We start from the raw sequence: 25255 nt of genomic DNA, 5'->3' as shown, positions 1-25255 counted from the left end.
TTCCAGACCGGTCCGGGAACGCTCTCGGCTCTCCCGGTTGGCTGCTCTGTTGCTGCCTGCCACCGCATCCTTTGCGACCTCTGGTGCCTTCTTTGAGCTCCAAGACTAATCTCATAGATGCGTTATCGCTTCATAAGTTTCCGAAGGTCTTGGTAAGTAGTAGACGTCTCGCTTTTCAACTTCACAAGCTTTTTTTTTTTTTTTTTGACAGATCCAACTTCGGATGACAGTGTATTTTGTTGTTTTTGCAACTCTGGAGCCCTCTGCTAGGTTTCCTGCAACTGACATCAAAATACATATCCTGTATCACTACACTGAAGCGACTTTTGCACCTGCTTCCCAACTTTCAAACTGATTAGTGCGACAGCCCATCCAGCAGAAGTAAAATACCAGGTTCATTAGTGCAAATAAAGTTCTGGGCGTAGAGTCTTACACATTGTAGGTTTTAATAAACGATTGTCCAGTCCGCTTTCCTTCAATAAATTTGCAACATGTCTCCCCTCAAGGTCGCAGTTTCCTCATGCAAGGGAAAAAAAGTGTGTATTTGTGTAGAAAAGAATAGAATAGAATGAGTAGAATAGAAAAGAAATGTGTAGAAAGGTCACTGGAAAGGTCAGAATGATAATAGTTACCTCTGGAGAGGAGGAATGGAGGGCATGGTGAAAGGGGACTTTGAGGGTCTTTATTAACCCTTTCTTTTTGTTCAGTCACTCAGTTATGTCTGACTCTTTTCAACCCTATGGATTGCAGCAGGCCAGGCTTCCCTGTCCCTCACCATCTACCCCAGCTTGCTCAAACTCATGTCCATTGAGTCGATGATGCCATCTAACCATCTCATCCTCTGTCGTTCCCTTCTCTTCCTGCCTTCAATCTTGCCCAGCTTCAGGGTCTTTTCTAATGAATACGTTCTTTGAATCAGGTGGCCAAAGTCTTGGAGCTTCAGATTCAGCATCAGTCCTTTCAGTGAATATTCAGGATTAATTTCCTTTAGGATTCACTGGTTGGATCTCTTTGCAGTCCGAGGGACTCTGAAGAGTCTTCTCCAACCCCACAGTTCAAAACCATCAATTCTTCGGTGCTCAGCTTTCTTTGTGGTTCAACTCTCACATCCATATGTGACTACTGGAAAAATCATAGCTTTGACTCTACGGACATTTGTCAGCAAAATAATGTCTGCTTTTTAAAATGCTGTCTAGGTTGGGCATAGCTTTTCTTCCAAAGAGCAAGCGTCTTTTAATTTCATGGCTGCAGTCACCATCTGCAGTGATTTTGGAGCTCAAGAAAATAAAGTCTGTCACTGTTTCCATTGTTTCGCCATCTATTTGCCATGAAGTGATGGGGCCGGAAGCCATGATCTTCATTTTTTGAATGTTGGGTTTCAAGCCAGCTTTTTCACTCTCCCCTTTCACATTCATCAAGACGCTCTTCAGTTCCTCTTCACTTTCTGCCATAAGGGTGGTGTCATCTGCATATCTGAGGTTATTGATATTTCTCTTGACAATCTTGATTCCAGCTTGTGCTTCATCAGCCTGGCATGTCTCATGATGCACTCTGCATCCTTTATTTTTAAGCAAAGGTAATATATTATGTTAATTATATGATTTAAAATATGTTTAAAAACATTATAGGAGTATGCTTAAATCTGATGATCCCTTACCTTGAAAATAAAGTTAAAGAGACTCAATTTAGGCTCTTAAACTACCTCCCAACTACATATTTTGCATCTACACAGAAAAATGGCCCAATTAAAGAGGAGATGAGTCATCTGGAGAATTGACCCATCCTAACAGTCTGTAAAGAAAGCTGAGCACCAAAGAATTGATGGTTTTGAACTGTGGTGTTGGAGAAGACTCTTGAGAGTCCCTCGGACTGCAAGGAGATCCAGCCAGTCCATCCTAAAGGAGATCAGTCCTGGGTGTTCATTGGAAGGACTGATGCTGAAGCTGAAACGCCAGTACTTTGGCCACCTCATGCGAAGAGTTGACTTATTGGAAAAGACCCTGATGCTGGGAGGGATTAAGGGCAGGAGGAGAAGAGGACAACAGAGGATGAGATGGCTGGATGGCATCACTGACTCGATGGGCATGAGTTTGAGTAAACTACAGGAGCTGGTGATAGACAGGGAGGCCTGGTGTGCTGCGATTCATGGGGTCGCAAAGAGTCGGACACAACTGAGTGACTGAACTGAACTGAACTGAACAGTCTGTAAATGCACTATTGAGATGAATTTTAAAAACAAGTCAAATCAAAGTAACCATAGGGTTATATAATTGGCCTGTACTCCTAATCAAGAGTATTGTCAGTTAAATGACACACCTTCCAGGTTGCTGCAGGTGTTGTTCCAGGTTTCTAGGTGGGTTGAGGAAGCCCAGGAACCAGTCGTGGATTTGGGAAACTGGTTCACGTTCACACAGAGGTGCAAAAAAAGAGAGGAAAAACCAGAGCAAGAACAGTGTGACCCTTCCTTCCTAAAGGCCTTAATCCTAAAGTCTGTGTCCCTGAAGCCACCATGCAAAATCAGGTTCCAATCTAACACAACTGACTACAAAAACTATGTGCAATTATTCCTGTATCTTCATTAAATGGAGAGGCTAACAATGAGATCTGTAGGTTTATTTCCTAAGTCTTAGAGTTCAGATATCATGATGTCATTTTTAAATAAATCTTATGAAAAAGTGGTAAGGACTGTGGTATCCATGACTCCAGAAAAGATTTTGTAGAAATTTAAAAAATAAACTAAAAGAAAGGAGACAGGAAATTAATAACAAAACCTTGACAGTTTTTTTGGATTGTTAAAGAATATGAAAGTTCTTTAGAATCACAAGAAAATATATTTAAATATGTCCCCCAAATCATGGAAAATATGTTCTTTAAAAAATATGGATTATGCTCAGGAAATTAAATTGCAAAAATATTGTACATTGAATAATGGAAAATTAAAGTTTTAGATGACAAAGAGCAACTATCCCAAACTTAAACATCAGTATGAAAAGGCAAAAAGATATGACACTGAAAGACGAACTCCCCAGGTCAGTAGGTGCCCAGTATGCTACTGGAGAAGAGTGGAGAAATAACTCCAGAAAGAATGAAGAGATGGAGCCAAAGTAAAAACAACACCCAGGTGTAGATGTGACTGGTAATGAAAGTAAAGTCCGATGCTGTAAATATCCGGTGCCAATATTACATAGGAACCTGGAATGTTAGGTCCATGAATCAAGGTAAATTGGAAGTAGTCAAACAGGAGATGGCAAGAGTGAATATCAACATTCTAGGAATCAGTGAACTAAATGGACTGGAATGGGCAAATTTAATTCTGATGACCCTTATATCTACTACTATGGGCAAGAATACCTTAGAAGAAATGGAGTAGCCCCCATAGTCAACAAAAGAGTCCAAAATGCAATACTTGGGTGCAGTCTCAAAAATGACAGAATGATCTCTGTTCATTTCCAAGGCAAACCATTCAATATCACAGTAATGCAAGTCTATGCCCCAGTCACTAATGCCGAACAGACTGAAGTTCAATGGTTCTGTGATCTACAAGACCTTATAGAACTAACACCAAAAAAAGATGTCCTTTTCATCATAAGGGACTGGAATGCAAAAATAGGAAGTCAAGAGATACCTGGAGGAGCAGGCAAGTTTGGCCTTGGAGAACAAAATGAAGCAGGGCAAAGGCTAACAGAGTTTTGCCAAGAGAACACACTGGTCATAGCAAGCAATCCCTTCCAACAACACGAGAGACTACTCTACACATGGACATCACCAGATGGTCAATACTGAAATCAGATTGATTATATTCTTTGCAGCTGAAGATGGCAAAGCTCTATATAGTCAGCAAAAACAAGACTGGAAGCTGACTGTGGCTCAGATCATGAACTTCTTATTGCCAAATTCAGGAAAATTGAATTGAAGAAAGTAGGGAAAACCCTTGACCATTCAAGTATGACCTAAATCAAAGCCCTTACGATTATACAGTGGAAGTGACAAATAGATTCAAGGGATTAGATCTTATAGACAGAGTGCCTAAAGAACTATGGACAGAGGTTCATGACATTGTACAGGAGGCAGTGATCCAGACCATCCCCAAGAAAAAGAAATGCAAAAAGACAAAATGGCTGTCTGAGGAAGCCTTCCAAATAGCTGAGAAAAGAGAAGTAAAAGGCAAAGGAGAAAAGGAAAGTTATACCCATCTGAATGCAGATTTCCCAAGAATAGCAAGTAGAGATAAGAAAGCCTTCCTCAGAGACCAATGCAAAGAAATAGAGGACAACAATAGAATGGGAAAGACTAGAGGTCTCTTCAAGAAAATTAGAGATACCAAGGGAACATTTCATGCAAAGATGGGCACAATAAAGGACAGAAATGGTATGGACCTAACAGAAGGAGAAGATATTAAGAAAAGGTGGCAAGAATACATGGAAGAACTATACAAAAAAGATCTTAATGAATAGATAACCATGATGGTGTGATCACTCACCTAGAGCCAGACATCCTGGAGTCTGAAGTCAAGTGGGCCTTAGGAAGCTTCACTATGAACAAAGCTAGTGGAGGTGATGGAATTCCAGTTGAGCTATTTCAAGTCCTAAAAGGTGATGCTATGGAAGTGCTGCACTCAGTATGCCAGCAAATTTGGAAAACTCTGCAGTGGCCACGGGACTGGAAAAGGTCTGTTTTCATTCCAGTCCCAAAGAAAGGCAATGCCAAAAAACGTTCAAACAACCACACAATTGTACTCATCTCACACGCTAGCAAAGCAAATGCTCAAAATTCAACAGGTGAGGCTTCAACAGTGCGTGAACCAAGAACTTACAGGTGTTCAAGCTGGATTTAGAAAAGGGAGAGGAACCAAAGATCAAATTGCCAACATCTGTTGCATCATCAAAAAAGCAAGAGAATTCCAGAAAAACATCTATTTCTGCTTTATTGACTACACCAAAGCCTTTGACTGTGTGGATCACAACAAACTATGGAAAATTCTTCAAGAAATGGGAATACCAGACCACCTTTACCTGCCTCCTGAGAAATCTGTATGCAGGTCAAGAAGCAACAGTTAGAACTGGACATGGCAGAGCGGACTGGTTCCAGATGGGAAAGGAGTATGTCAAGGCTATATATTGTCACCCTGCTTATTTAACTTATATGTAGAGTACATCATGGGAAATGCCAGGCTGGATGAAGCGCAGCTAGAATCAAGAATCCCTGGCAAACTATCAATAGTGTCAGATATGCAGATGACACCAGCCTTATGGCAGAAAGCAAAGAAGAACTAAAGAGCCTCTTGATGAAAGTGAAAGAGGAGAGTGAAAAAGCTGGCTTAAAGCTCAGCATTCAAAAAATGAAGATCATGGCAAATACATGGTAAAACTGTGAAAACAGTGACAGACTATTTTCTTGAGCTCCAAAATCACTGCAGATGGTGACTGCAGTCATGAAAGTAAAAGACGCTTGCTCCTTGGAAGAAAAGCTATGCCCAAGCTAGACAGCATTTTAAAAAGCAAAGACTACTTTGCTGACAAAGGTCCATAGAGTCAAAGCTATGGTTTTTCCAATAGTCATGTATGGATGTGAGAGTGAAGTGAAGTGAAGTGAAGTGAAGTTGCTCAGTTGTGTCCGACTCTTTGCGACCCCATGGACTGTAGCCTGCCAGCCTCCTCTGTCTATGGGATTTCCCAGGCAAGAATACTGGAGTGGGTTGCCATTTCCTTCTCAGGGGATTTTCTGGACACAGGGATTGAACCCAGGGACCCAGGGATTGAATCCACATCTCCTGCATCATAAGCAGATTCTTTACAGTCTGAGCCACCAAAGAAACCCTATTAGTCATTCAGTTCAGTTCAGTCGCTCAGTTGTGTACGACTCTTTGCGACCCCATGAACTGTAGCATGCCAGGCCTCCCTGTGGCAAATACAAATTAAAAATGCAGTAAAGCAGAAGGAAATGGCAACCCACTCCAGTATTCTTGCCTGAAAAAGTCCATGGACAGAGGAGTCTGGCGGGCTGAAGTCCATGGGATTACATGACTGAGCATGTGTGCACGAGGGTGGAGGGAAATGGGTTGGTAGCAATAAAGTGGTAGAACTAAAAAAAAAAAAAAAGCAGTAAAATACCATGCAACACTTATCAGAATGATTACAATTTAAATGACTTACTATACCAAGTGTTAGAGAGTATGTAAAGCAAATGGAACTCTTAAATCTAGTTGATGAGAATGTCGACTAAAAAGAGATGTACAACTTGAGAGTTGTGAGTTAAGTTTTATTTGGGGCAAAATGAGGGCTGCAGCCCTGGAGGCAGCATCTCAGATAGCTCTGAGAGACTCAACTGGAAGACAGAGGACACAACAGCCTATGGGGCAGAAAGTAGAGTGGAGAGGGAAGACAGTGAGTGGGTCTGGAGAGCCAAAGGCAAGTTGATAGGCACAAATGGAAAGTGAAAAATATTTAAAACTGAATTGTCGAGAAAATACATAGCAGAATTTCTGAAATGCAGTTTTAAGAGTACCTAAAGGAAAAGTTTGCAACCTTAATGGTTATATTAGAGAAGGTTAGAAAATGAGCGCCTCAATAATCAAGAGGTTAATAAAGGAACAACAGAATTAACCCAGGGAAATTTAAAGGGGAAAATGCAGAAATCAATAAAATAGAAAACAAAATACAAAAGCTAGTTCTCTGAAATAGCAAGTAAAATTGAAATCCTTTTACGAATTAGATTAAGAAAAAAAAGGGACATAGCAGATAGAGCAGTGATTTTTAAAATAAGAGAATATTATGAACAACATTATGCCGATGAATTAGGAAATAGATGGTAGTTTCCTGGAAAAATATAATTTACCAAAATTGACTCAACTGTGAGTAGACTTATGACAATTAACAAAATTGACTTAACTACACAAATAAACAACCAGACCCAGATGACTTTACAGGTGATTTCTACCAAAAAGAAAGAAAGAAAAAAGAATAGGAAAAAAAAAGAAGAAAAGAAACAGGTGGTCCTAAACTTACGCAGATTATTCCAGAAAAGGAACAATAGCGACAAATAACTCCTTCTGAGAACAAAGTAATAAATGAAAACTCAGCCTCACTCATGGTTAATCAAGATAAAAATGCTATACTAAACCAAAATTTAGAAATCTAATAACATGCACACATATATGCATTGCTTTTTAACTAGATTTATTCAGGAATGCGGGTATAATTTTATAACAAAATTTTTTCAATGTAATTTCAATAGTAGAATAAATTAAATATAAGAAACCATTTGATCCATTTGATCAGACACAGAAAAAACATTAATGTAAATCAATATCCTTCCACAAAACACAACTAAAAACATCCTTAATGTTCTAGGTAGAAAATAAAGCTTCCTTAACCTAATGAAGTATATTTACTAAAAGCACAGAGTAAACAGTATTATAAGTAATAATAAAACATTTCAAGTCAAAAACAAGATAAGTATGTACTCTAACACTATTTCTATTCAGTGATATATGAGAAGTCCTAGCCATAGTAGTAAGACAAGAAAGAATATATTAAAATTTTTTTTAAAGAAGAAAAAATTGTTATTGTGTATTATATGATTATTTGCACAGAAAATCTAGGCAAACTGACAAATTTTAAAACCAACAGAAAAGTTCAAGGATTTTTCTGGATATAAAACCAAAATGCATATTTTAAAACTGTATTCCTAAAGATGAACAGCAAATAGTTTGGAAATGTAATTTTAAAAATATCCCATTCATGATAGCAACTAAAAATATAAAATATGTTTAAGTATAGATTTAACAAAAATGCAAAAGGTCTTATAAAGAAAATGATAAAGTTTATTGATAGGAGTTAAATGAAGAAATCTACTATATTCATGTGTAGGAAGACCCAGTGTTATAAAGATGCTAATTTTCTATACAATAATCAATAAATTCAATGTAATTCCAATCAAAATCCCACAGAATTTCTCCAACATTTTAATAAGGTGATTTTAAAATTCAAAACCAAAGAATCAGTAATAATCAAGACACTTTTTAAGTAGAACAGGTGGAAGTTTTGCCTACGAGATATCAAGACATAAGGTACAGTAACTAAGACTGTATGGTATGGGTGGGGGATAGACAGAATACAGAACAAAGAGTCCGTCCACAAACGTATATGGACACCATGACAGAAGTGAGGTCATGGTGACCAGTGAGGGAAAGGATGGACTAACCAATCAATAACCCTGGGACCTAAATATGATTAGATTCTAACCTTAGAGACAAAAATAGATGATAGATTCATTCGAGATTTAAGTAAGAGGAGCAAAGCTTTCCAACTTTCATGATAGCATATTTATAGGGGCTTCTCCTAATGACTTAAAGTCAGACTGCCTTGCAAAACTTAAGAAAGGGATGCCATGTACTTAGTGCTCCAGGGGGCGTCATTCACATAGGCCAGAGGGTGATTCAGTTCCAGTTCAGTTCAGTTCAGTCGATCAGTCGTATCTGACTCTCTGCGACCCCATGAATCGCAGTACACCAGGCCTCCCTGTCCATCACCAACTCCCAGAGTTTACTCAAACCCATGTCCATCGAGTCGGTGATGCCATCCAGCCATCTCATCCTCTGTCGTCCCCTTCTCCTCCTGCCCCCAATCCCTCCCAGCATCAGGGTCTTTTCCAGTTGAGTCAGCTCTTCGCATAAGGTGGCCAAATTATTGGAGTTTCAGCTTCAGCATCAGTCCTTCCAATGAACACCCAGGACTGATTTCCTTTAGGATGGACTGCTTGGATCTCCTTGCAGTTCAAGGGACTCTCAAGAGTCTTCAACACCACAGTTCAAAAGCATCAATTCTTAAGCACTCAGCTTTCTTCACAGTTCAACTCTCACATCCGTACATGACCACTGAAAAAAACCATAGCTTTGACTAGACGGATCTTTGTTGGCAAAGTAATGTCTCTGCTTTTTAATATGCTATCTAGGTTGGTCATAACTTTCCTTCCAAGGAGTAAGTGTCTTTTAATTTCATGGCTGCAATCACCATCTGCAGTGATTTTGGAGCCGAAAAAAATAAAGTCTGACACTGTTTCCACTGTTTCCCCATCTATTTGCCAAGAAGTGATGGGACCAGATGCCATGATCTTAGTTTTCTGAATGTTGAGCTTTAAGCCAACTTTTTCACTCTCCTCTTTCACTTTCATCAAGAGGCTTTAGTGCCCTAAAGTTGTGGATCAGCAGGTTTTGATCAAAGAAGTGAAAAAATTATTAAAACATAAAATTGCAAACTATGAAGGCAAAAAGTGATAAATTTGACTATACGATAACTAGAAATGTCTGGACTTCTCTGGTGGTCCAGTGGTTGAGAATCCATCTGTTTGCAAGCATCACATCCAGATACAATAACATCCAGAGGAAGAAGAGCCAGCTCATCTCTTCTGCCTTTTTCTCTTTTTTTTAATTGAGAAAGGAAACATTTCCTCGAAGTCCCTTGAGAGACTTTCCTTCAGATTTCATCGGTCTGAATTGAGTCACAGTTCTGTTCCTAAAGCTGTCCCTGCCAAAGAATGTGAGATAAACATAACTGGTTTTTAGTAAAGCATATGGCTTTGTGGAGGAAGGTGGATACCTCCATGAAGTCTGGTCCTTTTAGGAAGAAGGAGGGGAATGGGTGTTAATTAGGCAATTGTCAGAATCTGCTCCATTCATAAAGCTTCACTCTGAGCCTGATGAATTACCCCTGTACTCCTTTGTTCTGATTTTACCTTTACCTAGAATCCTTCCCAATGATACTTTACCTTTCTAGGTTCCTTCATACCAGGAAAACAGTGTGTGAGTATGTTGGTCATTGGAAACTTCTGTCTCTCAATATGAGATTTAAAAACTGGTATTTTAGTTTAGGGTTAGAGTTTTCTGTTCCTACGTTTTTTGCCATTTCCAGAATGTTATGTACATAGAATATACACGGTGGAGCCTTTTGAGTCTGGCATCTTGCACTTAGCATAATGCATTTAAGATTCATACAGAACTTCCCTGGTGGTCCAGTGGTTAAGAATCCACCTGCCAATGCAGAGAACTTGAATTTGATCCTTCAATCCCTGATCCAAGAAGATCCCACATGCCACAGAACAACTAACACTGTGCACCACGACTACTAAGCCCGCACTTTAGGGCCCAGGCCTCGCAACAGGAGAAGCCCCTGCAATGAGAAGCCTGCACATCAAATGAAGAGTTGCCCCCACTGGCTGCAGCTAGAGAAAACTCGCGTGCAGCAGTAAAGACCCAATGCAGCCAAAAATAAATAAATTTTAAAAAGAGTCACCCATATGTTGTCTATATCAGTATTTCATTCCTTTTTACTGCTAAATATGATTCAGTTGTAAGCATGTACTACAACTCATCAGTTGAAGGGTATTTGGGTTGTTTCCAGTTGTTATTATGAATAAAGCTACTACCAACTCATGTAGAAGTTTTTGTGTGAACATAAGTTTTCACTTCTCTTGGGAAATACTTGGGTGTAGAATTGCTGGGTCATATAGTGAATGTATGTTTAACTTTACAAGAAATTGATAAACTGTCCAGATATTTTTAAAATTACATTTCAGGGAAGATGTCTGGCAGTCATCCCCTCAACCAAATCATTAAAGTTAATTAATATTACTAAGAATGGGACAGAATAATATATTGTATTCATTTTTCTTTTGACTGCACAGCATGTGAGACCTTAGTTCCCCGACTAGGGATGGAACCCATGCCTCTGGCAAGGGAAGTACAGTCTTAACCACTGGACTGCTAGGGAAGTTCCTAATGTGATATGTTAAGAAATAAACGAGCATCACCTGTGACATATTCTTGGCAAAACTTAAACTTCCAGGCTTAATTTCCAGACTATAAGAAAGATCAAAAAATAAAGAATTCTATAAGGAAGCACTCAGGTAAATCCAGAATGTAAGCATTCACCATGCTAGTCTCTTCAAAAGAATCAGTGTCATGGGTGGGAGCAGGCAAGAGGATTGTTCTAGATGAAAAGGGAACAAAAAGGAAACCACCAAAATCAATGCCTTCATTGGATGCTAGTTATAAAATAACAAAAAATAAAGCAGCTATAAAAAAATTTTTGCAAACTGAAAATTTTAATATGGACTCAATATGAGATGACATTTGGCAATTATTAATTTTCTTAAATAAGATAATGATATTGTAGTTATGAAAAAATGTTTTTATTTCACAGAGGTACATTCTAACATATTTTGGGGTAAACTATATGATGTCTGCAATTTACTTTTTAATGGTTCAGCAAATTTAAAAATATGAAACATAGCTATGATAAAATGTTAACAATTATTGAATATAAGTAGTAGTGTACAGCTGTTCTTTCAGATTTTGTGTTTGTTTAAAATGTATGAAATAGCTGGAAAAAATCTAATTATTGTATTTTTTATTTCTATAAGTTCTATTTGTATTTCAAATCTGATTAGGTATTTAAAAAATTTCTTGTTACTTGCAGGTGCTTTCAAACTTTCATTTTATTTCTTTAAACATGGTAGTCGCAGTTATTTTTAATCCTTGTCTGGTAAATTCAGTATCTGAAGACTTTGCATGTTCGTTTACTGTTATTTATCCTGCTTCTTATACAGGATGCCTGAATCTCTCTGTGTGTGCTTCAGTTCAGTTCAGTTCAGTTGCTCAGTTGTATCCGACTCTTGGTGACCCCACGGACTGCAGCATGCCAGGCTTCCCTGTCCATCACCAGCTCCCGGAGTTTACCCAAACTTAGGTCCGTTGAGTCGGTGATGCCATCCAACCATCTCATCCTCTGTCCTCCCTTTCTCCTCCTGCCTTCGATCTTTCCCAGCATCAGGGTCTTTTCACATGAGTCAGCTCTTCGCATCAGGTGGCCAAGTATTAGAGTTTCAGCTTCAGCATCAGTCCTTCCAATGAACACCCAGGACTGATTTCCTTTAGGATGGACTGCTTGGATCTCCTTGCAGTTCAAGGGACTCTCAAGAGTCTTCTCCAACACCACAGTTCAAAACCATCAATTCTTCAGCGCTCAGCTTTCTTTATAGTCCAATTCTAACATCTATACATGACTACTGGAAAAACCATAGCTTAAACTAGATGGACCTTTGCTGACAAAATAATGTCTTTGCTTTTTAATGTGCTGTCTAGGTTGGTCATAACTTTTCTTCCAAGGAGCAAGCGTCTTTTAATTTCATGGCTGCAGTCACCATCTCCAGTGATTTTGGAGCCCAGAAAAATAAAGTCAGCCACTGTTTCCACTGTTTCCCATCTATTTCCCATGAAGTGATGGGACCAGATGCCATGATCTTAGTTTTCTGAATGTTGAGCTTTAAGCCAACTTTTTCACTTTCCTCTTTCACTTCCATCAAGAGGATTTTTAGTTCCTCTTCACTTTCTGCCATAAGGGTGGTGTCATCTGCATATCTGAGGTTATTGATATTTCTCCTGGAAATCTTGATTCCAGCCTGTGCTTCATCCAGCCCAGCATTTCTCATGATGAACTCTGCATATGAGTTAAATAAGCAGGGTGACAGTATACAGCCTTGACCTATTCCTTTTCCTATTTGGAACCAGTGTATTGTTCCATGTCCAGTTCCAACTGTTGCTTCCTGACCTGCATACAGATTTCTCAAGAGGCAGGTCAGGTGGTCTGGTATTCCCATCTCTTTCAGAATTTTGCACAGTTCATTGTGATCCACACAGTCAAAGGCTTTGGTATAGTCAATAAAGCAGAAGTAGATGTTTTTCTAGAATTCTCTTGCCTTTTTGATGATCCAGCAGATGTTGGCAATTTGATCTCTGGTTCCTCTGCCTTTTCTAAAACCAGCTTTAAGTTCATGGTTCTGGAAGTTCATGGTTCACATATTGCTGAAGCCTGGCTTGGAGGATTTTGAGCATTACTTTACTAGCATGTGAGATGAGTGCAATCGTGTGGTAGTTTGAGCATTCTTTGGCATTGCCTTTCTTTGGGATTGGAATGAAAACGGACCTTTTCCAGTCCTGTGGCCACTGCTGAGTTTTCCAAATTTGCTGGCATATTGAGTGCAGCACTTTGCTTAGTTTATTTATTTTTTTTACCCTGAGGTGCTTATTTTTTGCAAAATGACTTTTAAAAATTCTTCAAAATTTAAGATTGAAGTTACATTTCTCTAGAGATTTATTTTGATCCTGTCAACCATCTAGAGGCACTACTATTTAAAAATTAATAAATAGAAATATCAGTTAAGTAAGAGTCTGGAAACCAAAAGGGGGAGCACTCATGTCCCATGCCATAGCAGATCCCAACAGGAAGAAGAAGAACTTTCCTGGTGAGGACTCAACCAATGAGAAGCCATGGGCTCTTCAATTACTCTAGCCCCCCCAACTTCCTTTTCCTCTCTATAAAAGCTGTTCCTTCCCGTGCTGTGTGGGAACTTGCACATGGCTCATCACATTTGTAGGCCCCCAATTGCAGTTCTCTGCTGATCCTGAATAAACCCATCTCTGCTGGAGAAATACCTGGCAGTTTGTTTGCTTTAGGCCAGCACTACCAACTACAGCAGGACCAATTTGAATTAAGCTCATGAGACTTTCTGAACCAATGAATTGGGGTTGCTAATCAACTAGTGAGAGCAGGTCTGGGACTACAGCTTCTGAAAGAGCCCTCACCCCTCATTATGCATGCATCTCCATGGTGACAGAGGGTGGAAGGGTTATTTACTTCTGGTTCTCTGTCATCAGAGGGGTCAAATGCATGGGGTGTGTTTTATACTGTATTCTTTTTTATGAGCTAAATTGTGTTACTCTCAGATTTGCATGTGAAGGTCTAATATCTAGCACCTTAGAGTGTGACTGTAATTGGAGACAGGGACTTGAAAGAGATGGTTAGTTAAAACTGGGTCCTTAGGGTGATTGTAAAACATTCTGACTGGTGTTTTCCTTTTTTTCTTTTTTTAATACACAAAACAATTTGCCATCTTACCCTTGCCCATGCTGTGTGACATGCAGGATCCCATTTTCCCGACCAGGGCCTGAATCCAGGCCCTGTCAGTGAAAGCACTGAGTCCTAACCAGTGGACTTCCAGGGAATTCCCTGACTGGTGTCTTCATTAAGAGGAAATGTGGACACAAAAGAAGACACCAAGGGTGTGTGCATGCACAGATGAAAGACCAAGTGAAGACACAGAGAAAGTGTAGCCATCTGTAAGCCAAAGAGAGAGGCCTCAGAGTCAAACTAAACCTGTGGACACCTTGATCTTGGACTTGTAGCCTCCAAAACTGTGAAGAAAATACAGTTCTGTTGTTCAAGCTGCCCTGTTTGTGGTACTTGGTAATGGCAGCCCTACCAGCACCACTACCCACATTGCATGACCCTGGCTTTTTTCTTTACTCCAGACCCCAAGGGGCTGTGAAAATGGCAGCTCATGTTTGCTGGATCTGTCATACATCCTCAAAGAGAAGAGATTTCTGTGCTCCCTTTCTGTTTCTGAGATTCCACATTGACTTTGGCCCAGTGGTTTCTTATTATCTTGTCTTCTCTTTAATGGTTTTAAGAAGTTTTGTTTGTTTTAAAATAGTATCCAGCATTTTTAGTTGTTTTCTGTGGGACAGTCTACCTGAACACCTCCCTCCACAGATCAGCTTTGCTGGAGCTGAAGTTCCATTTAGGGGAAAGAGTTAATGTACTAAAAATGTCAACAGTCCCAATAATGGAAGTCCTCAAGAAGGAAATGGGGAGAGACAAGGAGGCAAGTGGATTAAGAAGGAGGGGAGAGAGTGGGAGAGAGGGAGAAGGAAAGAGAAATAGAAGAAAAGGCAAGAAATAATGGATCTATTCTGAGACAAAAAAGATGGAAAAGTGAAGGACAACCTCAAGTCTTCAAGTCTGGGAAGAGAAAGAATGGTGATTTCTATTAAAAAGTATAGAATAGAAGTGAATTTTTTATAACGACCATGAGTACTGTTCTGAGTGGTAGTAAGACTTCATAGGGTAATACGGGAATAACATTTTCAGTCAAATGAGAGTTACCATATGGTAAGTATAAATCTTAGTGTACAAACTCATGTCACAAGAAATGCAATTTTATATTTTCCATAACTCAATTTTTTTTTCTTTTTTTTTTTTTAATTTATTTTTTATTATTTCCAGACCAAGGAATATTTATGTGGCCTGGGGGCTGAGTAGCCATCATTTAATCTTCCAAACCTATTGCCCATACCCTGAGGCTGTTAGTGGTTTTTTACCACCCTGACATCTAGGTTTTAAAATTCAAAAGACAAGAATTGACTACTTTCTTTTTCCTGTTTTCTACTTTGTTATTGGCACTATAGTTAGTAATGGCTATCAATAACAGAAAGCTTGAATATCACTGGCTTAATAAAGAGTTGTTTCTCTTACATACCAAGATGTCCAGGGGTAAGCAGACTGGTACTGGTTCAGTGAAGTCAGGGCTGATGACTCTTAGCTTCTGCTTAAATAGATTCTCTTTGTGAATTTAGGAATAGTCTATTTTTATCACAAAGTAGCAATAGCAGGGGGTGGGGAGAGAAATGTTTGCACTTTGCTAAACTCTTAGCAGAAATATTAAGGTCCTAAATAATTCCAGCCAGGGGCTGGACAGTGCTATAGAGACTAGCTTCGTCCTTCAAAACTCGTTTTCTTACACATATCCAGGTCACCAGTTTTACAGCAGATTAAGAGATACGCCAGTTTTGGAAGGGTTTTGAGTGCCTCTCTGCTCTGGCAACTGGGGTTAGTGCCATTGAAATAGCTATTCTTTACCTAAAAAGAGGTTCAGGACATCCTGGGAGAAGGGAACTATAATAACTGTAATAGTTTCCTAGGGCTGCTGCAGCAAATAACCGTAAACTGGGTGACTTAAAACAACAGAAATTTATTCTCTCACAGTTTTGGAGACTGGAAGTTCAAGATGTCAGCAGGACCATGCTCTCTTGAAGGTTCTAGGGCAGAATTTACTCCTTGCCTATCTCTTAGCTTCTGGCTTCACCAGCAATCTGTGGCATTCCTTGATTTAGAGCTATATAACACTAATGTCTGCCTCTGCCAGCAAATGACAGTCTTCGTATGTGTCTCTTCGTTTTCTTATGGCTGTCTTCTTGTAAAGAAACCAGTGACATTGGATTAGGGATTTGAAATAATCCAGTATGACCTCATCTTAACTAATTATGTCTGCAATGACCCTATTTCCAAATAAGGTCACATTTTGAGGTACTGGGGGTTTAGGACTTCAGCATATAAGTATTTTGGGAGGCCACATAATTCAATCCATAACAAGGACCTCACTCATTGCTGATTTAGAAAATTTAATCATAAACACAAACTCCATCACCCTCTTTTATTAATCACCCTATGTCTGTCTAGGGAATTTAATCATTCTCTAGGATTCTTTAACGCTTGGTCTCATCACTGTCCGGTGGTACTTCTGAAATCAACAAACACTTCTGAGAGGTCACACCACCTCTACATCAAATTTCCAACCAGATCATGGTTTTTGTCTCAGGATGGCTCAGTTCTAGTCCTACTCTAGGGTTAATACTCAGTCTTCAAGCAGATATGGTTTACCCCAGAATTGTAAGACATCCTGGATGAGCCCCACAAATAGCTGATACTAATCTTGAACAAGAAGTAGTTGTAGAATAGCCTTGTGTGTGTACTGCATGCATGTTCAGTCACTCAGTTTTGTCCGACTCTTTGCTACCCTGTGGCCTGTAGCCCTCCAGGCTTCTCTGTCCATGGGATTCTCTAGGCAAGAATACTGGAGTGGATTACCATTTGCTACTCTAGGAGATCTTCCTGACACAGGGACTGAACATGCATCCCCTGTGTTTTCTGTATTGGCAGACAGATTCTTTACCACTGTGCCACCTGGGAAACCCATGAATTGCCTTAGTTTTCTATAATTCAACTTAATTTCTACTGAGCCCTTGTCATCTGGGATGGCAAGTTTCAGTTAAGTTGGTTTCCTATTGCCTTACCCGAATTGTTCGTAAGTTCTAGGGTGTCTTGATTGGTTCCCTTGGGGGATATACGTGGTCCTTGGTTGTCATCCATTTCATACAGCATCTTTGAGATATTGGCACAGTCCACGTGCTCTTCAGTGGCCCCCAAGCACCATGGGGTTCTCCCTCATTCCCATCTGCAGGATTCCTTTGAGTCTGAAAGCTCTTAGAGCCACATGTCTGTGTCACTCTTGAGCAAACAAGGAATGCCCTACCACTTCTATTCCACAATGGGCCAAAACAACATGTTCCTGAGACAAGCATGTACATGGACAAAGTTTCCCTCTCTAGAGGCATACTGTGCCTGAACATGTCACGCTTCTCCTCCCTTTTGCCAACCCAGACAGTCTTTATTTGGGCTGAGGTCAGGGAATCTTAGCTTAATCATGTAGGGGAAGAAAAAACCTTTCCCCCTATCCTTAAGTTCAGTCATTGAGGTCATGCAAATTAAACTCACAAAGACAGGTTAACAGAAGAAAAAATGTTTATTTTTCACATTCAGTGCACATACATGCAGGAAAACTCAGTGATGAGTAACTCAGAGGAGGAGTAGTTAGAATTGGGAGCTTAGATACCATCCAGGTAAGTAAACATGGGGGTGGGGAAAGGGACTTATAGCAAGATAAATGACTTTTTGGAAAGATTTTTAAAGTTGGGGGTTTTAGGAGAATAAACAGGATATAAGAAAGTCATAATAATCTTTATTACATTTATATAGGTATGAGTGTTCCTGTCCCCTTCAGGGCCATAAAATTGCCCTGGAGAAGGAATTTGGGGTAGAGTTTATTCTCATTTTCCCTTTCATGAATAGATCTGCCCTGAAGAGTAATTTATGGCAGCCTTATTTCCAAAATATTGTTGCTTTGAGTCACATAAGGAGGCTTTGAGAAATCTATTTTTCTGCATCTGTTAAATCTCAAATGTTTTCAGCTTAAAATAATCTTTATACCAAATAGCATATTTTGGGGGTGGCAAATTCTGATTCCTTCACTCAACATCAGGTATTTTTACAAATGTATTCTTCTTGTGTTGAGTTCTCTCTGGGGAGTAGATTTTGAGACTCTGTAAAACTTCTTTTTCCTCTGCTTTTTCCTAGGTGAATCTTTCCCAAAAGAATGAATGTCCAATAGCCCATCTAACTATGGGCTTATTTTCATTATTTGGAAAGGACCAAATAATGCAAGGACCAGGTAAAACATTGGTTAATATTCCAAACACCTATCCTGACACACATTTGCCATGTCATTTCATCTCAACAACTCTGTTAAGAAGGTCTTTTTGTTTCTCTTTTGCAGTTGAAGAAACAGAGGTTAAGATTGAAGCAAAATTCAAATCCACATCTATCTGATTCTGGAATATTCTCCATTTTCCCCCCTCCTGCTCACTTCAGAACATACTCTAATATGATTTCTGCTCACAATGCACCAGTCCACTTTTACTGAGGTCCCCCAATACCTCAAAGCTAATTCCTATAGACACGTATCAGTCTTTATCTCAATTGACTTTTCAATCGAATTTGGCATTTCCTTATTACACCTTCTTACAACAGTCTCACTCTTGACTTCATGGGATCACAACTGCTTATTTTTGTCCTATCTTCCTGATCCTCCCCTCTTCTGCAGCTTGTTCCTCTCTATCAGCCATTCACTGTGTCCTGAGACTTGCCCAGGGCCACCTCTCTTTCTTACCATACCCTCAGTTCTAGTATTCAGAAATAGATAAGATTTACAAATTTCAGGTGTTACATAAGTACATTTAATCCTTATATAATTTATATTTGACAAGGCAGCACATTTTGCTTGAAAGAACATGGCCTTTAGACTCTAATCTGGATACAAATCCTGGCCTTTTCCACTTACTGTCAAAATACCCTTGGGCAGTGACACCTGCCGTGATCTCTTCTTCTATAAAACGGGAAGTTTCTAAAACTGTGTGGAATGTGAAATGGGAGACTAAAATGGGAACTGTCTAAAAATGTGTCTAAAACTGCATACAAGTCCTTCCTTTTTTCTTATAAATCAGATCCTAGCTTACTTCCTTTCTGAACAGAATAGAACAGTGAGTAGTCTGAGTTCAGTCTCCAGAGTCAAATAGTCCTGTGTTTAAATCCTGACTTGGCCTCATTCTTGCTTGGGCAAATCCGAGTTTTGGTTTCCTTCACCTGTAAAATAGGCACAGTAATAGTGTCTCCTTAGCAGAAATGGTAAAGGATTAAATGAGATATTCAGCACTCAGTGCCCTTGCCTAGTCCATAATTAGTTTTCAGTAAATGTTAACTCTTGGGAACATGATCATCTCACACCTTTATGCAGTCATATTTCAATTTTAATTAGTTGAAGCTCTACAGTTTTCCCCAAGAAAGGCATAATTTAGAATGAAATTGAATAGCTTGAGGTTCTTGGCACATATTTTACCAAGGCTAGTATCAGAATGGGCATCATTGGTGGCTCATTGGTAAAGAACCTGCCTGCCAATGCAGTAGATGCGGGTTTGACCCCTGGGTCACAAAGATCTCCTGGAGAAGGAAATGGCAACCCACTCCATAATCTTGCCTGGAAAACCCCATGGACAGAGGAGTCTGGTGGGCTATAGATCATGAGGTTGCGTAAGAGTCAAACAAGATCTAGTGACTAAACAGCAACAATAATAATATCAGAATAAATTAGAATCCTGAGTGTGATTCATAACAGTATCTTAATCCCAAACCCAGACATTTGATGCCTGCAATTGGGATTTTAACAATATGTGATGAGGGACTTCCCTGGTGTTCTAGGGGCTAAGACTGCATACTCCCAATGCAGGGGGCCTGGGTTCAATCCCTAGCCAGGGAGCTAGACCCCACATGCTGCAGTGAAGAGCTCATATGCCATAACTAAAGAACTCGCATGCCACAACGAAGTCTGTAATTCCCTCATGCTGCAACTAAGACCAGGTGCAGCCAAACAAATACTTTAAAAAATATATATAATGTTAAGTTGATTTATTTTCTTTAGAAAGGAGGCGGAGAAATTTAGTAATTTCTAAATTTAATTAACATTCTTATATTTATATCAAAATGTATGTGATATTAATAGTGCAGTCTTTGGCTAATGTCCAAGTTATAAAACACAAAAGACCACGCAGTCTCTTTCTTCCTTGATACTGCTCCTGCAGGCCCCTCAGCTACAGCCCTGTTACCATAGTAGGCACTGCTGGACATTTATGAGAGCCCAGGGAGGCACAAATGCAAGAGGTGTTTAGAAAAGCTGAAATTCTGGAGAAAGTGGCTTGAGAGGGAAAGCAGGTACTGGTAGCATCCCAGGCAAGGTCATTTTTCAACACATTTCCAGAAATGGTCTGAATTTTAACTTTTCTTCAAATGCCTGTCACTGAAATTAATAAATAATATTTTGAATACAGTAGGTAGTTACATAACAGTGCATAGGGATAGGTGTCTTTTTCTCCTAACTACTGACTGAAAATAGCTAAAAAGAGAGTTAATAGAGTAGAGGAAATAGGTGGCGCTACTGGTAAAGAACCTGACTGCCAATGCAAGAGATACAAGAGATGCAGGTTCGATCCCTGGGTCGGGAAGATCCCCTGGAGAAGGCAATGGCAACCCACCCCAATCTTCTTACCTGGAGAATCCCATGGACAGAGGAGCCTGGCAGGCTACGGTCCATAGGGTTGCAAAGAGTCGGACACGACTGAAGCGACTTAGCAGGCAAAGGAAACAAATGACAGTCTCCAAACTTAAAGACTGTCATTTCCTAAGATCTGCAGGCAGGAAGAAGAAATAGAGAAGCACCCGTGCAGCTGAGGTTCAGTTCTCTTAGTACTTTCAGATGACAAACTTTAAAAAATTTACCTTTTCCTAAGGTCTATTTAAATCTAAAAAAGACTATATATAACTAAATCACCTTGCTATACACCTGAAACTAACACAACATTGTAAATCAACTATACTCCAACTAAAAATTATATACATATATGTACACACACACACATATATACATCTTTATTTAGAACAAATATTTGAAGCTAGTGTAACAACTTGAGCAAGCCATGAATGATTTTTCCTCCTCTGTTAACTAATTTTCTCTGTGATTCAGGGGTCTCCTGAGTCGCGGGGAGCATGTAGGCAGGCTCCCTTGTGTCTTGGGAAATATGCAAAAGATCATCCAGAGAGCCATGGGAACCAGCGGGCACGGGTCCATTTTGTGGGCTAATTTTTAAAAAATCTACTGAGGTGTAATTTACATGCAATAATAGTGCATCCATTTTAGGAGTACTGTTTAATGAGTTTTCAAGATATTTGAACATTTACATGACTTTTAATACCTGGTATGTTTCCTAGTGTAGCTAACAGTACCAGTCAGCGGCCTGGCAAGAAATAGATGGCCAGTTACACTGCATGATTTGAGAAGAGGGATTGTTTACCAAGGCGTGGGCGTGGTGTAGGGAAGGCACAAGATGGTTCCGTGTAGCAAGGCCAGACAGCTGTTCCCACTCCATTTGCGCGGCAGAAAGGAAGAAGCAGCCACCAGAACCCAGGAAGAGGCTCTGGTGTGAGGGAGACGGTGTGAAGGGTGCGCCCTCACAGGAACTATGACTTTCAGTTGAGAGGCATAGCCCGCCAAAACATGCCATAGGACCCCTATTAATTAACCTGATGAATAATAACATAACCCTAGTGTCTTGATATGACACACCTATATTATCTCAGCCAGGAGCTTGGGCATGGCTGTGTTTTCTGCTAGGGTCTCACCAGGCTGCAGTCAATGTGTTGGCCAGGGCTCATCTCGTTTGGAGGCTCCACTGGGAGAAGTATCCACTCCCCTGCTTGCATGGTTGTTGGCAGCTTTCCGTTCCTTGCAGTTGTGGTACAGAGAACTTGAGATTTTTTGCTGACTCTTAGAAGGAGGGTGCCCTCAGCTTCTGGAGCCCATCCACAGTTCCCTGCCACATGAGGCATGGCCTCAGACACTATTTTTAACCAGAATAATCAATCTGGGAAGTCAAAAAGGTACAAAGGGGAAGGATGAGAAGTACCAAGGGGTCCCAGAAGTAGCAGATCCCAGAAAAACATCAGCAAGTGTTCATCTGTAGAAGGTGAGGGCCCACTCTGAGTTGGAAGCCTCATGAGTGGATCCCAGAACAAATAGAGAAGGGCAAAGGCAAGAGCGTTGGAGAGGGTGGCAGGGGGAGGTGGAAAGGTCAAAAAATTACATAGGCTCAGTGGTGGCAGATTTAAGAGAGGGAATCCCTTTAGAAAGCAGAGGCAGTATTTCTTGGTAGCAGCTGCTGGTGAGCAAGGAAAGGAAGGACGTGAAAGGGGTAAGAGACTACCAGAAACAGAATGAGATTCTAGAGTTGATAGGGAAAAATAAGAGTAGCTGGAATATTGTGAGAGAAAAAAAGAGCCATGGGAGGTGACTTACTCTATCATAAAACTTCAGTGACTAAAATAATGTGCTATCAAGGCCTGAGTGGATAGCATGCCTGTGAAACTAAACAGGAAATCCGGATACAGACTCTAATGTGTATGGAAACTTAGCTTATAAGTAGGTTCTCAGATTAGTGGCAATAATGGGGTGTTTTTTTTTTTAATAATGGGTTTTTAAAATATGGTGTTGGGGAAATTGAATAGACAGTGAAAAAAAATAATGAAGTTGGACAATACTTACCCCTACACCAGGTTAAACATCGAATGAGTCAAATATTGAAATGTAAAAAATGAAACCATATAAAATATACATGTATTAAGGGGGAAAGGTAACATTTTTATAGCATGAAGAAAATTCTTTCAACAACAAAAAAATCAGTCCACTTTTTCAAATGTCTGAAAAATTAAACTATCTGAAAGTCAAAAACTTTAGCATGGCAAAAAAAAAAAAAGCCTTGTAATTAAAGTCAAATGATAAATGGCAAGCTGGTGTCAAAATACAAGACCTGGGGATTCTCTGGCAGTCCGGTGGTTAGTACATACCGGTGCCACGGTAGTCAGGTGATTAGCATTGCTCGAAGCTAATAGGGAAGTGTGATGGTGATGTCTGTGCAGGAAGTGTTTACTGGCCTGAGACCACTGATGATTAGCTGACTTTCAAAGCATGAGGCTGTCACTGATTGGTTGGTTTTCAGATATGTATTCAATGAACCAAGTTGTCATTGATTGATTAGACAGGTTTATAACCGGTTCTGGTGGTTACTTATTACCATGACTATCAAACAATCAATCTTTTCCTACCTGTGCAGGGGGACCAATTTCTATAGAGAAATTTTTTGTAACTAATTACTAAGAAAAGGTCAATCTTCCTAATTACATTAAGAGCCCATAGGAATGGAGAAGAAAGTCTAACAACCAATAGAAAAATAAGCAAAAAATGCAAACAGAAGATAAATACAAATGGTCTTGGAACACTGAAGAAAAAAAACCCCTCCCTCTTGCCTCCTTGCAGCCGAGAAAGCAACATAGGTCACCAGCAGCTCTACTGGAGCCATCTGAGAAAATTCGGCCAGGGTTCTCGCTCTTGCCGGGTCTGCTCAAACCAGCACCATCTGATCCGGAAATACAGCCTCAATATGTGCTGCCAGTGTTTCCACCAGTATGCGAGGGACATTGGCTTCATTTAAGTTGAACTAACTGAACTTCCTTAAATGGATCGTCCAGCACATCTACCTTAACAATACTAGCTCTTTGTATATAAAATAGAAGTTTTAAAAACTTAAAAAAAAAACAACCCTCAATCTCACTTAAAATAAATGTTTCCTGTAAAGTAATTAGCCTCCAACTAATAAAAATAAATGAAAAAAAGAGAAATGTTTCCTGTAGCAACTGCTGTCAAGACTCTGGAGAAAAACACAACCACATTCTGTAAAATTAAACTGTCAAAATAACTTTTGACATTTAGAGACAATTTAATGCAGAAGCCACTAAATTTAATTTTTTTAAATATATTTTTAAAAATGTTATTAAGTGTAGCTGATTTATAATGTGGTGTTGGATTCAGGTGTACAGAACAGTTATATATTTTTAATATATATTATATATATACTTTTTCAAGTTCTTTTTCCATATAGTGTATTATAAAATATTGAGTGGAGTTCCCTGTGCTATGTAGTAGGTCCTTGTTGCCTGTCTGTTTTATATATAGTAGTGTGTATGTGTTAACCCCAGCCTCTAATTTATCCTTCTGCCCAAGAAGCCACTAAATTTGGAATAAATATTTCACTATAAAATACGTAATGCATGAATTATTTTTTTAAGCCAAAAGAGGCATGATTGTGTTTCAGCTCCCATGGTAGCTTTTGCTATTATGCAAAATTAAAATGACCACTTCTTCCCAACCAGAGACCTGAGTCTTAGGTAATTAGACCTCTTCTCTACTTTTTGGTGTGTGACCTACTATCAGCACCAAAAAAAAAAAAAAAAAAAGAAACTTCTAAAAATAAACTAGTTAAATTCATGTTATTTTTAGCTTTATACAAGTAAAAGCTTTAAATGTTAAGTTTTCTAAGCATTTTCCAATAGAATCAAGTACATTTTTTGTTTACAACATGCTTTTCCAAGCAGAATCGTTTTTGAGATCTTGAGATTTTTGAACACTGTTTTCAAGTCAGTGAACTTAGAATGCAGTTGCATAAACTATAGCACATCAAGCTCTTTGGAAGTAGATTCTCTCACATTAAAAGCAAATTGATTTAGTATTATTTTAGTGCCTCTTGCTAAGATTATGACATAATTCTTGTCATCTAATTTTTTTTTGCAGTCTAGAATTACTCTGGAGAGTTACTTCATTATGATCTATTTCAATTACTAAAATGCCCTCCTTTAAATCTTATCCTGGTGTTCTATTATTTCTAGGATATCCTCCTAAGATCTATAGAAATTTAGTGATGATGTCTGATGGCCTTAATTTTCTGTAGAGGAAATTTCAGAGAGGGGTTCTTGGTATTCCTGTGGGTGAAGAATCAGAAAGCTTATAGGGACTCAGGACAGTGGTGGCTTCAGGTGATTGTTAGTCTGTGTATAACAGACTTGAGAAACCTTACTCTCTAATCATCAGTTCTGGTTGAGATGGGGACACTCAAGTATAATCAGAGCAATAGGTACTGAACAACCGGCAGGGCTTTCTACAGGTGCTTGGGAAGTTTCTCCGGTTTACCTCCATACATTCTTAATGAGGTTTTTCCTCTCCTAGGCATTTGTGTTTGAGCATCATTTCCCATATGCATTACTCCATCTTGTCAGGATAGCTTTCCAATTTCGTGCCTTAGAGATTTCAA

At 39.4% G+C, this 25255-nt stretch overlaps 1 pseudogene; it reads left to right on the top strand.

Moving 5' to 3' along the window:
- The first annotated feature begins 117 nt into the window (after nucleotides 1-117).
- On the top strand, nucleotides 118-24955 carry LOC133074078 (small ribosomal subunit protein uS14-like; annotated as a pseudogene).
- Nucleotides 24956-25255: the final 300 nt, after the last annotated feature.

This window comes from Dama dama, chromosome 19, assembly GCF_033118175.1.
Source record: "Dama dama isolate Ldn47 chromosome 19, ASM3311817v1, whole genome shotgun sequence".
NCBI classification, from domain to species: Eukaryota; Metazoa; Chordata; class Mammalia; order Artiodactyla; family Cervidae; genus Dama; species Dama dama.
This window is presented reverse-complemented; position numbering and strand designations above follow the sequence as displayed.